The sequence below is a fragment of the Cibotium barometz genome, chromosome 3 (assembly GCF_041138505.1).
Source record: "Cibotium barometz isolate CiBa-2024 chromosome 3, ASM4113850v1, whole genome shotgun sequence".
Taxonomy (NCBI): Eukaryota; Viridiplantae; Streptophyta; class Polypodiopsida; order Cyatheales; family Cibotiaceae; genus Cibotium; species Cibotium barometz.
In genome coordinates, this window is record NC_141048.1 from 14,249,244 (window position 1) to 14,263,129 (window position 13,886).

The following is a 13,886-nucleotide window of genomic DNA, read 5'->3' on the forward strand; positions in this document are numbered from 1 at the left end:
CCTGATTGCACTGAAGGTAATCCAGTGACAAAGTCCATACTGATACATTCCCACTTCATCTGTGGAATGTCTAGAGGTTGCAGTTTCCCTAGCATCTTGACTCTCTCTGCCTTAACTCTGACATATTAAGCATTTCTACACATGATCAAGTACATCCTTTTTGAGTCCTAGCGAGAAGAAGCTTTTCTTCACAAACATATAGGTTTTTATAAACCCTGCATGTCCAGCTATCAAGCTATCATGGGCTTCTCTCAAAATTCTTCCCTTTATTCCCTCATCATTGGGAATACATAGCCGATTATTATAATACATGCATCCTTCATCCAATTTGTACCCAAGAACTCGACTCATTTCCTCAGGAGTCTTGCTTTCCTGCATCAGAAGGGTAGCAATAGGGGCAAAGAATTTGTCCTGCATGATTTTCTCCTTTGCTTCATTGATCAATGGATTTGACACCACTGTAATTTGCAAGCAAGGAGGCTTTTCTGCTGAGTGCATCTGCCACCACATTTTCTTTCCCCGGTCGATACTTAATTTTAAAAAATCAAATTCCTGCAGGGTCTGCATCCATCTCCTTTGACGCATGTTGAGATCCCTTTAGGTAAAGATCCACTTCAAACTTTGATGATCTATCATCAAGGTGAACCTTTGTCCCAAAAGATAATGTCTCCACAACTTCAGACCATAAACTACTAAGAGTAACTCCACGGCATAATTTCTCTCATGTGTTCTGAGTTTTCTGGATTCATAGGCAGTTGAGAGATGTAATCGTGGTGTGTTGTGTATGTGGGAAAGATAAGAATGCCACATGTAATATTGAATGGTGTGTGAGTGTTGACCAAAAGAAGTGGAAAAGGGAGTGCCACATGGATGATGACATGTAAAGTGGGATAAGGCAAGAGAGCCTATATCATTGTATGGTTCATTTGAGATATGATATAGAATTGAGTGTTGAGTGTGCAATCTCTCTCTCTTATAGAGTTTTTAGTGTGGTATAATCCACCCTAATTATATTGCTTAATCTATGTCTATCACCATGATCAATCCCATTTTAGAATTGTTAACATGGTATCAGAGCTTGGGTGGGCTCTTGGTCATGGTGAATATTTATGTATAGATTTTTCATGGTTATGTGTTTATTTGATTAAGCATTATTTTTATTTTATTATAAAAAAAACTTAGCACACTCATTGTCATTAGTATTGCATTTGGAGAGAGATTATGCTCATGGAGATTATGGTGCTGCCATGGAAGCACTGAAAATGGAGATTTCAACAAAGATAAAGTCTTGGAAGCTGTCTCATCATCAAGGAAGGTGCAAATTGCAATTACTACATTGAAGGTTGGTTTGTGTATTATATTGCCTCAATATTTTGGTGCTTGAGCATGGAAGAATGCTCTATGAAAGGGTTGCTATGTGATGGGATCATGAATCCCATGGTTCTTTGCATTGGGCAAAGAGGTTGAAGGTGCACATACTTGTTCAAGTGGTGGACATGTGGTTATGGGCTGATTTGCAGTCCATGTTGGAGCTTGTCAAGAAAATGGCATGGCTCGTAGTTTGCTCAATGAAGGAGAGGAGCTCGATGGGAATGGCCATACTAATGGCTAGGGAACCTTAGAAGAAGGTTCATTGTGGAGGCAAGTAGCTACAAGAAGTAGTAACACAAAAAAGATGAGGCTTTTGAGGCAAAATGTTGCAGGTATAAGGGGCTGCATATTCACATGACTTGAAGAGGAGAATCTCTCCTCAAGCCAGAAGGCTCTGTAAGAGCTGGTGCTGTCGCATGGAAGGGATAGCGACAAATACGAGTGCTGCAAAATGAGGACGTTGATGATGGACACGGCTGAAGGAGGCTGTACAATAAGAAGAGCAGGCTTGAGGCACGAACTGCAGCCCGAGAGAGAGGAGCATCTAGAGGCAACATTCAAGGAGATCACCCGCGCCTAAACCAACCACATCAAAAGAGCTAAATACAGTAGCAAAGAGAAGCTCTAGCTATGGTGCGAAGCTAGCAATGTAAAAAGCAGCTAATGAAGAAGATGAATGAGCAGAGTAACTCAATAGTAAAAGTAATAAATAGCGAGTTCACATAGTCGTGTAGCAAATGAAAAGAATAAGTAAGAGCAGCACTAGCACAGTAAGGAGACAGAGGCCTCGACCTTGAGTGCACATGCGATGTAGTCGTCATCAATAGAAGGCAACCGATGGTGAGAAAAAAAAAAGCCATTGCAAACATGGGTCCAAATTCGCAGAGCAAGAAGAGCAATTGAAGCCTTGGCTATGGTGGTCGCTGCAGTAGAGAGCATGGAGAATAGAATCAAGGGCAGCTTGAGGAGGAAACTACAACTCTATGGGCGGTGAGAAATGGCAGTGACAGCCGGACAACAATATGGAAGGACTGCCTGAGAGAGAGAAAAGGCACAAAGGAGGCAATAGTGCAGCGTGTGAAGCTGGTCAGCAGAGCACAACAACAAGGCGATGGTGATTGTTGCTGCAAAAGTAAGCTCCCCATGGAAGCTTGGCAAATCAAGGTCAGCAGAACAATCGTTGAGGAAGATGACGACCTGGTAGAGGTGGTAGGGTCCCAAGAAGCCAGGCGCAGTAAAGAGCACATTCCAACGCCGCCTACAACATGCGCAAGTTCAAAGAGGGCACAGTCAACAACAACAAATTATTATTATTTATTATTATTTGGAAAGGTCCACAACCTTTCAAAATCTCAAAGGGTATATTTTGATAAAGCCCTTGTTCACATGCCTTTTAAGAAGCATATACTTTGTAATTGATTACACACACACTTGGGTTCACTGCCCGGCTTCGACCAAAATGATTGTATTTGTTTCACCCATGTATATGAGGGCAATCGTGCCCGAGCCTGCGTGCTCAAAACAAAAATTTTGTAATCACCCATTGGTATAAGGGTTGCCCTGCCCGAGCTCACCGAGAAGCTTGAAATGGTTGTTGCGTGATGTGTGCATGAGCGATGCGCGTGTGAGGTGCATGCGCATGGGTTGGTTCCCACCCAAACTTCTACATTCAAATTGGACTTAGTGGTTCCGCTGTGAGCGGGTCGGCTCAAAATGGACTTGGTGTCTAAGATGGTAGACACGCGCACACATGTTTGGTTGATGGACACTCCAATGTATCATTGAGGGGGAGTGTTGAGAGGTAGCGATTGCGTTTGTGCAATGCCACATTGATATGGGTGATGGATGATGGGTGAGTTGTGGAACACCTCGATTAAGAGGGGGTGTTGAGAGATGTAATCGTGGTGTGTTGTGTATGTGGGAAAAGCACCCTAAAGGTGCAAGATATTGTTGCAAGATAAGAATGCCACATGTAATATTAAATGGTGTGTGAGTGTTGACCAAAAGAAGTGGAAAAGGGAGTGCCACATGGATGATATGTAAAGTGGGATAAGGCTAGAGAGCCTATATCATTGTATGGTTCATTTGAGATATGATATAGAATTGAGTGTTGAGTGTGCAATCTCTCTCTCTTATGGAGTTTTTAGTGTGGTTATTATTTAATCTATGTCTATCACCATGATCAATCCCATTTTAGAATTGTTAACATAGGCCACTGCATGACATTCTTGAATAAGAGCTGCTAAGGCAAACCCACTGGCATCATTAACTACCTCAAAGTGTTTGGTAAAATCTGGTAACTTAAGGACAGGGTTGGTTACTAAGGCTGTCTTCAGCTTATCAAAGGCACTCTGACACATTGCAGTCCACTGAAAAAGTGTACTCTTCTTGAGAAGGTTAGTTAAAGGGGATGCTATCTGAGCATACCCAGGTATAAAGATCCTATACCATCCGGTTAATCCTAGGAATCCTCTGACTTCCTTTACTGTCTTGGTTTTGGCCATTCTACGACTGCTTGGATCTTTGCGAGGTCAGGAGAAATCCCATCCTTTGACACTATGAATCCCAAGTATTCCACCGGGTCAACAAAGAAAGAACACTTGCTCTTTTTTGCAAAGAGTTGGTGTTTCCTTAGGATTTCCAAGACCTTGCGCACATGATCTTCATAATCTTCATGATCTGCAGCATTCTTTGAGTATAACAAGATATCGTCAAAGAAGACAAGAACAAAATCATCCAAGTATTCTTTGAGAATATCGTGCATAAGACAATTAAATGTTGCCGGGGCATTAGTCAATCCAAATGGCATAACTGTGAACTCATAATGCCCATAGCGAGTATTGAATGTTGTCTTTGGGATGTCCTGCTCCTTTATTCTGATCTATCTTTGTGAACATTTGGGTCCCACTTAACCGATCCAGAAGTTCATCAATCCTAGGAATAGGATACTTATTCTTAATTGTAATTAATTCAGTCCTCTGTAGTCAATATACAGAGTCTTAACGTTCCATCTTTATTCTTTTAAAAGAGAACGGGCGCACCCCAAGGTGAGACAATGGGTCTGACAAATCCCTGCTCTAATAGTTGTCTTAACTGCTCCTTAAGTTCTATGGCTTCAGGGACTGGCATTTTGTATGCACGCTAAGCCACTGGTGGCTGAGCTCCGGGGGTTAACTCGATCTCATGATCTACTTCATGGAACGGAGGCATCTCAATCAGCTCTTGAAGAAACACATCTGCATACTCACTTAACCACTCTAGTTCTACTGGATTCATCTAAACGACATAAATGTTGAAATATACAAGTGAATAGGGTGTGTGTGGGAACAAGCTCTTGGATAGAGGCTATAAAAGAGAAGATGTAATTGTGAAAGAACCTGTGAAAAGGTGAGAAGAATCTACTAGGAGAGAATAAAGGGTAGCATGAGAGAATTTAGGAGTGTGGAGATATTCTGGGAGATATTCTGGGAAAAGAGAAGAGGTGGAGAGAATCAGGCAAAAGGTGGAGATATTCTGGGAGTGAATCATGGAGAAATCAATGGGATTTGATGCTTGATGTAAACTCTATAAATTGAGGCATAGCCCTAATGAGAATTTGCTGGTTTTTGAGTATCCATGCCTACATTAATCTATTTGCTAATTATTCACTAATTACGTCTTAATCATTTGCTAATCACTTTGTTAATGATGTTGATTCTAGTGTTTGATCCACCATAGCTCATCATTATGCTCAAATTTCAACATGGTATCAGAGCCATGCCTAGAATCAATTAGGTTTATGAGCCCATTAGTTAATTAATTAGGATTAGTAGCAAAAAATCAAAATTTTAGTTAGTTTTTCACTTCTCCCTTTACCCCCAGCCAGTGGAGGATCTCTAGCACCTTGCACACATAGAATTAGGGCACAAGCTTCTAGCACATGGTAGCTAACATCTTTGGCTACAAGCCCATCAAGAAAACGCAGCAAACCGCCGATGCTATCAGGAGAATTCGACGTTTTTTCCAGCGCATTTTTTTCTGAGTAAATTGAAGATTTCTCCTTACTCAAATCAAATGCTTCTAATTCCTCTTGGACCAAGGGGTAATCAAGCATGCTCTACAAGCTGGTGAAGACAGAATTGAGTTTCATCAAGTCTACAGTGAGATCCAAGCTCTTCATCAAATCTGCAGGTGACTTTGGTAAAACAGAGATTAAGCTTTCAATATTTGGTCAAATCTTGTGTTTCTTGGCTTAATCCTCTACTAGACTCATTGCTATTGATGCCTTTGAAAGCATTTGAGCTCATTTGAAGTGGAAGGCACCAGATCTGGACTCCCTGCATACTCTGTTTTTTGCACACAAAACAGAGCATTAATTTGATAATCAGTGATTAATCAGTGCTAATCATTATATTTTGGTGCAATTGAGGGTTCAAATTAACCATTAGGTATCTGATACAGATCCCTATAACTTCAGATTGTAAATCGGAGTTGGTTTGATACTCCAACCATCCCGTACAAATTGGTTACCCTTGATTTAATGTAATTTCTGGTAAAATTGTGCTGATAAAATTGTGATAATCATTATTTTGCATTTAACCCTTGGTTAATGCCTATAAATCTCACTCAAATTCAAGATTATTCACAGCCAGAGTTGCATTTGGAATGTGCATGAGAATGAATGCTATACGCATTATGTATTGGGCACATTGCATCAGTGTAAAAATGGGAACAGACACTGCCCTTGTCTAGAATAAGGCAAGAGGTAAGACCTCCCACATAAATTTGGGTTTGCATTGCATAATGATACAAGATAAACATAAAAAGCCCAAAGGAACTGTCAGCAAAACATTAAAACATGTTGCTCACATGGAGCAAAATGACCTGACGGACGAGCTCATGGCCCCAACCATGGAAGAAGAAGAATATCTCTTTCCAAGAAGAGGATCCACACCAAGAAGATCTAAAGGAAGAATTGAAGGAAGACATGGACACGAGAAGAGAAGCTGCCACGAGAAGAGAAGCTGCCACAAGAAGAGAAGCTACCCCAAGAAGACTGAAAGAAGAGACGGACGCGTGGAGAGAAGCTGCCACGACAAGAAGACTGAAGAAAAGAGAAGATGTGAGGCTCCAAAGAGTGAGGAGCCATGTGAAAATCTCAGAGAGAGAGAGAGAGAGAGAGAGAGAGAGAGAGAGCCCACAACCCAATGTAACCTGTCCCAACAAAGTAAAACCACCTCTGAGCTACCCCAAGAAGACTGAAAGAAGAGACGGACGCGTGGAGAGAAGCTGCCACGACAAGAAGACTGAAGAAAAGAGAAGATGTGAGGCTCCAAAGAGTGAGGAGCCATGTGAAAATCTCTAAGAGAGAGAGAGACCCCCCACAACCCAATGTAACCTGCCCCAACAAAGTAAAACCACCTCTGAGCCACCGATGATGTAGGCCATGTGGTAGATGTATGTGTGAGCACTTTAGTCAAGGTCGCGTGCACTTATAGTAGCCTTGGACACATAGAGAGAGAGAGTGTGTCAAGGACTATGGAGTTTAGGGACTTGAGGCACTGGTCGCGGACTGTCAAGTAAGAAAGAAACTTGATACAGGGTCCAAGTGTGCTGAGATAACTTGAGGGGAGGAGTAGACACTAGTCGCGGACTATCAAGTAAGGGGAGGCAAACTTGGTATAGGGTCTAGGTGTACTAGGAGTATTCACTTGAGGGGAGGTGTTGAAATATACAAGTGAATAGGGTGTGTGTGGGAACAAGCTCTTGGGATAGAGGCTGTAAAAAAGAAGATGTAATTGTGAAAGAACCTGTGAAAAGGTGAGAAGAATCTATTGGGAGAGAATAAAGGGTAGCATGAGAGAATTTAGGAGTGTGGAGATATTCTGGGAGATATTTAGGGAAAAGAGAAGAGGTGGAGAGAATCAGGCAAAAGGTGGAGATATTCTGGGAGTGAATCATGGAGAAATCAATGGGATTTGATGCTTGATGTAAACTCTATAAATTGAGGCATAGCCCTAATGAGAATTTGCTGGTTTTTGAGTATCCATGCCTACATTAATCTATTTGCTAATTATTCACTAATTACGTCTTAATCATTTACTAATCACTTTGTTAATGATGTTGATTCTAGTGTTTGATCCACCATAGCTCATCATTATGCTCAAATTTCAACAATAAACAACTTGTCTCTTTCTGAGCCCTTTTAATAATTTGGAAGCCTTGACTAATTGCAGCACTGGGGATCCGCAAATTCCAATTCCTTGAACTTTATTCCCGTGAAGGTCAAGGAAAGAGATGGTTCCTTTGTGACAATAAATGTCAGCGAGATTCTTTTGGAGCCAATCCATTCCAAGGATTCCATCATAGATTCCCAAGAGTAGGAATCTGAACTGGCACTCTGTTATGTTCCCATCTAGGCTAAATTGAATAAGGTCTGTCTCAAGGTGTGTGAAAAGAATCTTTCCACTGGCCAATTCTACTTGCATAGGTTTTCCTAATTTTTGATTTAGGACTAATTTATGCAGACATCCTAGGGAAATAAATGAATGAGTACTGCCCGAATCAATCAAAAGCTTGAATTGCTTACCTTGGTACTTTGCTAGAGTCTGGAGGACTGAGAATTGACGGTTATTCCCCTGATGCTCTATTGCTGCATAGATCTGTCCTTTTTCTTCCTCCACTTCATCAGCTATAGTGACTGCTAGCTGCTGCTGCAGTCTGAGGTGGAACTCTCTCTCTTTGGTTATTCCAATTCTGGGAGGGAGTTCAGAGACTGCTTTACATGGAGGCAGCAAGCTGAGCTGGCACTCTTCTAGGGTTGCCTTGATTCTGGTGCGAGAGACCCTGATTGGACTGATACGAAGGATTCTGTCTCTCTGAATTCCGGGTCCCTACTTCCTTGGCCCATAGAAGGAGATGGGAAATCCTTGAGCTGGTGCCCAAACCCCTGACATCCGAAGCATCTGTTCTCGCTTCGAAGCTCTTTCCTTTGCATTCTGAAGAGAGCCAGAGTTCCTAAGAAAGTACTTCAAGGAAAAGGTCTTCCTTCATTCCTGAAGCTTCCTGTCTCCAGATTCTGGTTGGGACCTTGGTGTCTCTTTGGAGGCGGAAGGTTGGAAGAACTTCCTAGTGTCTGAAATCTTTTGAAGGATGAGGGAGTTGGCTTTGGGAGGACTTTTACGATGAAAGCTTTGGCAAAGTCCTTCGCCATTCTGACAGCTTCTGCCATGGACACTTGCTTGGCATTCTTGACCAGTGTGTCTAAGGGTTCGTTCATTCCCCGAATGAACCTAGCCATAAGTTTCGTCTAGAGGTGGTGAATACTTAAGTAGAAGAGCAAATGCCTGGTGATATTCTTCGATGGTTTTGTTCCCCTGGTTTAGCTCTAAAAATGGTTTAGCTCTAAAAATTCATTCAACCCGAGGGGACAAAATCTCTTCCTCAAATAAGCTTTAAGATTGTTCCAGGACTGGGTATTTTTCTCCAGATGGTTGGTGTCACAATGGTTTCTCCATGCCACCCTGGCTGTTTCCATAATTTTCAGCATGGCAAAAGCCATTTTTCTCCGCTCATTGTAGCCTGTGACATCAAAATACTCTTCCATAGCTTCCACCCATTTCTCCACAGCCTCGCCCCAGGTTCTCTCCTTCTCCTTTGAAGGGTCTTGGTTGAGTTCTGTGAGAAGAGCCTTGCGAACGTCAGGGTCAAGCTCTTCATCTTCAGAGAGAGGGTCTGGCTGATGGCCACGGTTTCCTCGTCTCATGATTTTGCCAAAAATGATATATTATTAAATTTCTATTTTGATATCGTCCATGAGATCCTAAGACTTAAGAGGTTCGGAAAATAATTTCTTAAACAAGATAAATGATCTTATTGGAGATCTAATGACATATGTCCGGTAATAGATTTTGCTTTATCAGTTCGTCCCCATAAACAATCACTTATACAACAGGGAATTTTTCTCCACAAAACATTTCTTTATTTATAGAAAGGTTGCAATGTACATAGAGCAGCTCGTCGGCTCCAGAAGTCAAAATCTCCTCGGGAGACGCATAAGACGATGATACTGGGCTATAGACATGCCTGGATACAATTGTTCCCTTACTGCCAAGGGAGCTACTATCTTCTCCTTAGGAATAAAGTGACTAAGGAGTCTATAGATTTGGCATGAAAGTCTGAAATTCCAAGGCGTTGAGTGATATAAAATAACACCATGTATCACTTTCAGCTTCATCAGAATCATGGTCAATGAGAGATTCTGCCTCACCATCGCACGCTGGTCGTAAGAGGCGTGGACATACTGCCCTGCAAACCACTTGTGCTGCCATCTCTCCGCTGGGTCAGGAAAATATCGATCCTCAAAATGGCCTGCGAGAGTCTAGCTCGGCTCGTTCGAGTTGTATAGCGGAAGAGATGAGATGCTCAAAGGCGAACGTAGTCATGTCTTGTGGTGACTGGGTGAGGTTGTGAACACCAGATAAGTGTGGAACTTCCATCTATAAAATCGAATTCTCTTATTAAAAATCTTCATTAATGAGGCATACGGAATGAAAATACAATATGTAAATGCTCTTTTTGAGTTTTTATTACAAATTTTTGATAAGAATTCATTTCTCCTTATTAGCTTTCAACAAAGCTTCTGATACCAGCTGTGAGACCCCCCTTCGGGGCTCCGACGCGACGGAAGCAATGTCGGCCTCCCGCGTGGCGCGGGGATCCACACTTGGGGCCTCGTCTCCGCGAATGTCCGAACGAGAGACTAGCCCGGCGTTTCCCTTGAAACCGAGCTCGAAAAAACTCCCCTCGCTTGGAAGGCACGGACGATTCCGCCATGGGAAATCTTCTAACGGGGAATTACTCTAACGAGTTAAAGTCTTAACTAGTTAAACTGATCTAACCAAACCTGAAGTCACGTGGTCAGATCAAGAAGAGACTTGCACTTGGTCCATGGAATCACCGCTTTTTTCCTCCTTTAACAAGGCACAGCCGCCGCTGATCCCTTCCCACAGAACAAGGTCTTCTTAGGACTTAATCTAACTAACGTAAGTAATCGCATCTTAATCTTAATTGTTTCGCAGGAATCCTTCGATCCAGCCTAACCCCAACCAGCCCAACCACCTGACCATTGTATTGGGGGGATTCCTTTATAAAGATTTGATTGTGTTTTGCCCGGCATGCAAAAATTAAGGTAGGTATACCACGTACACACCCAATATGAAATTGCCATTTATAACAGATTCAGCTGGCTTTAAAACAATCCTTCAATAGAAATCATAGTATTACTGATCATCATCCTCTAAAATTCTGAGTCCATTGTATTACAAAATGTGTCCTCTAGACTCTTTGTTGAAGACCAGCTAGCCAAAATGTGTCCTCTAGACTCTCTGTTGAAGACCAGCTGGCCAACCAACGAGATCCAGTATCAAAATTTGATTCACAAAAATCTTTCCTTTTAGTCCATCCGAATCTTCCTCGATGCACACATGGGTGTCCTAGCAACCGCGAGCCTGTGCATCGCCTGGTCAGAACCCTCTAGGATCCTCCTTAGGTGGCACTCAGGGATCGCTTCGTCGGTCCTCGCCCATTGTATCGGAAGCACACCATTTTAACCGTACCAAGGCTAGTCAAGACCTCGGCAGGCTTTGCTGCGAGCGACGTCCCTCGACGACTCCCCGTCTCAGAGCTGTTGTAACGAGCCTCCTCTTAGTAAAACACATTCCAAATGCTTCCTCTAGTATTCTGACGTAAATCAGTCCTTTAAATGCTTCCTCTAGTATTCTGGCGTAAATTAGTCCTTTAAACGAAAACAGAGGTTCCAATGCAAGTAAAATTCCCAGTTTGAGATTGATTCCACAAAACCCCTTTTTTCATAATTCCCAGTTTCATAATGAGAATCCTCGATCTCTCATCAGGGTAATCTACCCATCATTTGACTGATTGTCCAACTAGATTCTTGGTGAGTTCGGTCAAAGAAAAACTAGTTTAGTTCAACGGTAGTCTATTCTTTGTATTTAGGAACTGGAATAGGTCACGAAGTTTTGCTTGATTCAGATCGAGAGATGGACAAGTAGGATTACTGTTCGTCCCTCTCGTAGTCTAACCAAATTCATTCGGTTTCATTCTAACAAGGATTCCCTTTTCAGATAAACATCTAATTTTGGGTAAATACCAATTTAGTGATTTAACTAATTAAAATATCTAAAGATATTCTTTTTGCCACTTAATTTCATGACCTTAATCCTCTAGGTAGAATTATGGTGGAAATTTATCTTTTTTGACACTAAAGATTAATTCGAATCCTTCTTTTCTTAAATATCATAAAAATTCTTCTTTTAACTAAATACCAATATCTATTTTTTTTAATAAGCTTGAAGTCTCTCTTTTTCTCATTTAATGAATGCAATCCAAATATCATGGGAATTCTTCTTTTACCATAAATTAAATCTATCTAAAATTTCTCTTTAAATTAAATAAAAATATTCAATATTCTAATTATACCAAGAATTCTCTTTTCCCATTTAAATGATTGAATTCCAAATATGTTGGGAATTCCTCTTTTATCATTTAAATTTTTTTCTATGCATAAAAATAAATTTAACTAAAATTTCTCTTAAAATTTTAAAAAAAAATCCATTAATCCAAATACGAAAAAAATTCCACTTTTTCTATTTAAATGATTTAATTCCAATTATGATGGGAATTCCTCTTTTATCATTTAAATTTTTCATGCATAAAAATAAATTTAACTAAAATTTCTCTTAAAAATTAAATAAAAATATATATTAATTCCATTATACTAGAAATTCCAATTTTCTTATTTAAATGATTGAATTCCAAATATGGTGGGAATTCCTCTTTTATCATTTAAATTTATTTATGCATAAAAATAAATTTAACTAAAATTCTTCTTTAATTTTAAATAAAATATCCATTATTTTAGTATTCCAAATTTTTCTCTTTCTCCATTGGAATACATGGATTTCCATTGTCATGGGAATTTCTCTTTAATCATAAAAATAAAATTACTAAAAATTTCTCTTTTTTCCTAATTAACTATTTATGCATAAACATTAAAAATCAAATTTTCCATGGTTCTGATGATAATTATTCAAGTAACCTAGGATGACCAATCCTAGAATATGGTAGGAAGTCCTCTTTTCACATTATGCATGGAAATGATTTATGTGTTAATTTTCCAAAAATTTGCCATAGCTCCGCTGCTATTACTGATAATTTTTAATAATTTTGAAAAGCATAAGGTTTAGTAATACATTATGATAGAATAACTATCATTTGGATCAATATCCAATTTATGGATTTAATCCCTAAGTTTATCATAAATTAAGTAACATAAAAGCATTAAAAAGCCACTTCTTTGGCCTCTAATTTGACTAGCATAGAGTTTACTTTTAGAATTAAGAATTGCTCCATGAGAAGCATCATTTGAATATAGAATTGGTCATAGGAATGACCATTCTTTGGGGGGGAGAGAGATATGCTTAAAAGAAACATTTTAAATTAAGCATAAATGTAAACTTTATGTGATTAATCACTAAAATTCATCAAAGAGCTTCATTTACATTGAAGAACCATTCAATTGATTACTTCTCAAGCTTGAGAGGGGTTGAGAAGTGAAAAACATTTAGAAGAAGAAAAAAAATCATAAAGTCACACTTTACCTCTTGTTTTGCTTGATTCTCTAGTCTTAGTAGAGGCCCCCAACCAATAAATTGGTTAGTATGTTGAGGAAAGCTCCAAAGAAGGTTGAAGAGAGAGAGAAGCTCCAATCTCTCTAATTTGTAGAGGATAATAGAAAATATGCTTATTTTAGAGTAATACTAGCATAGTGGTCTAGCTCACAGATGAGAATACAAAAGAATGAGGGTCTATTTATAGGTGAGGGAGGCCACTAACTGAGTCCAACTAAGTTCTAGAATTTTTCAACTTCAGTTTGGCTGAATTTGGACAAGATTTGGACCAGTTTGGCTCTCTTTTTTATTTGGTTTGATCTAGGAGAGAGGAGAGATAAAAATATCTTAATATTTTTGAGTTTAAAACTCCTTCACATGTGTGAAATAAGCACTTGGCAAGGCTTAATCCTTGGCTCAAATCAACATGTTAGTAGATGCAAGAGATCGAGACAATGTAGGGAAAAGCATGAGATACTTGAGACTAGGCAAGAATCCAACACCACTAATGAAAGCAACGAGCAATGATAAATGAACAAATCACTTGATCCATGTTAGGTTGACAAAGTATTTGAACATCAATAGGTTGACAAAGTATTTGAACACCAATGACGCATTTGAACACCAATGATGCATTTATGATTGAATTGATGAGCTAATTGAGTAAATGAGCAAGTACAATGATGGAATGTCAAGCTAAGATTGAATGAGACTGTATGGCTAGACTCATCTACTCGGATTTTCAAGTACTAAAGTTTTCATTTACCTTAGTGTGTGTGTGTGGGTAGAGAGAGAGAGAGAGAGAGAGAGAGAGAGAGAGAGAGAGAGAGAGAGAGAGAGAGAGAA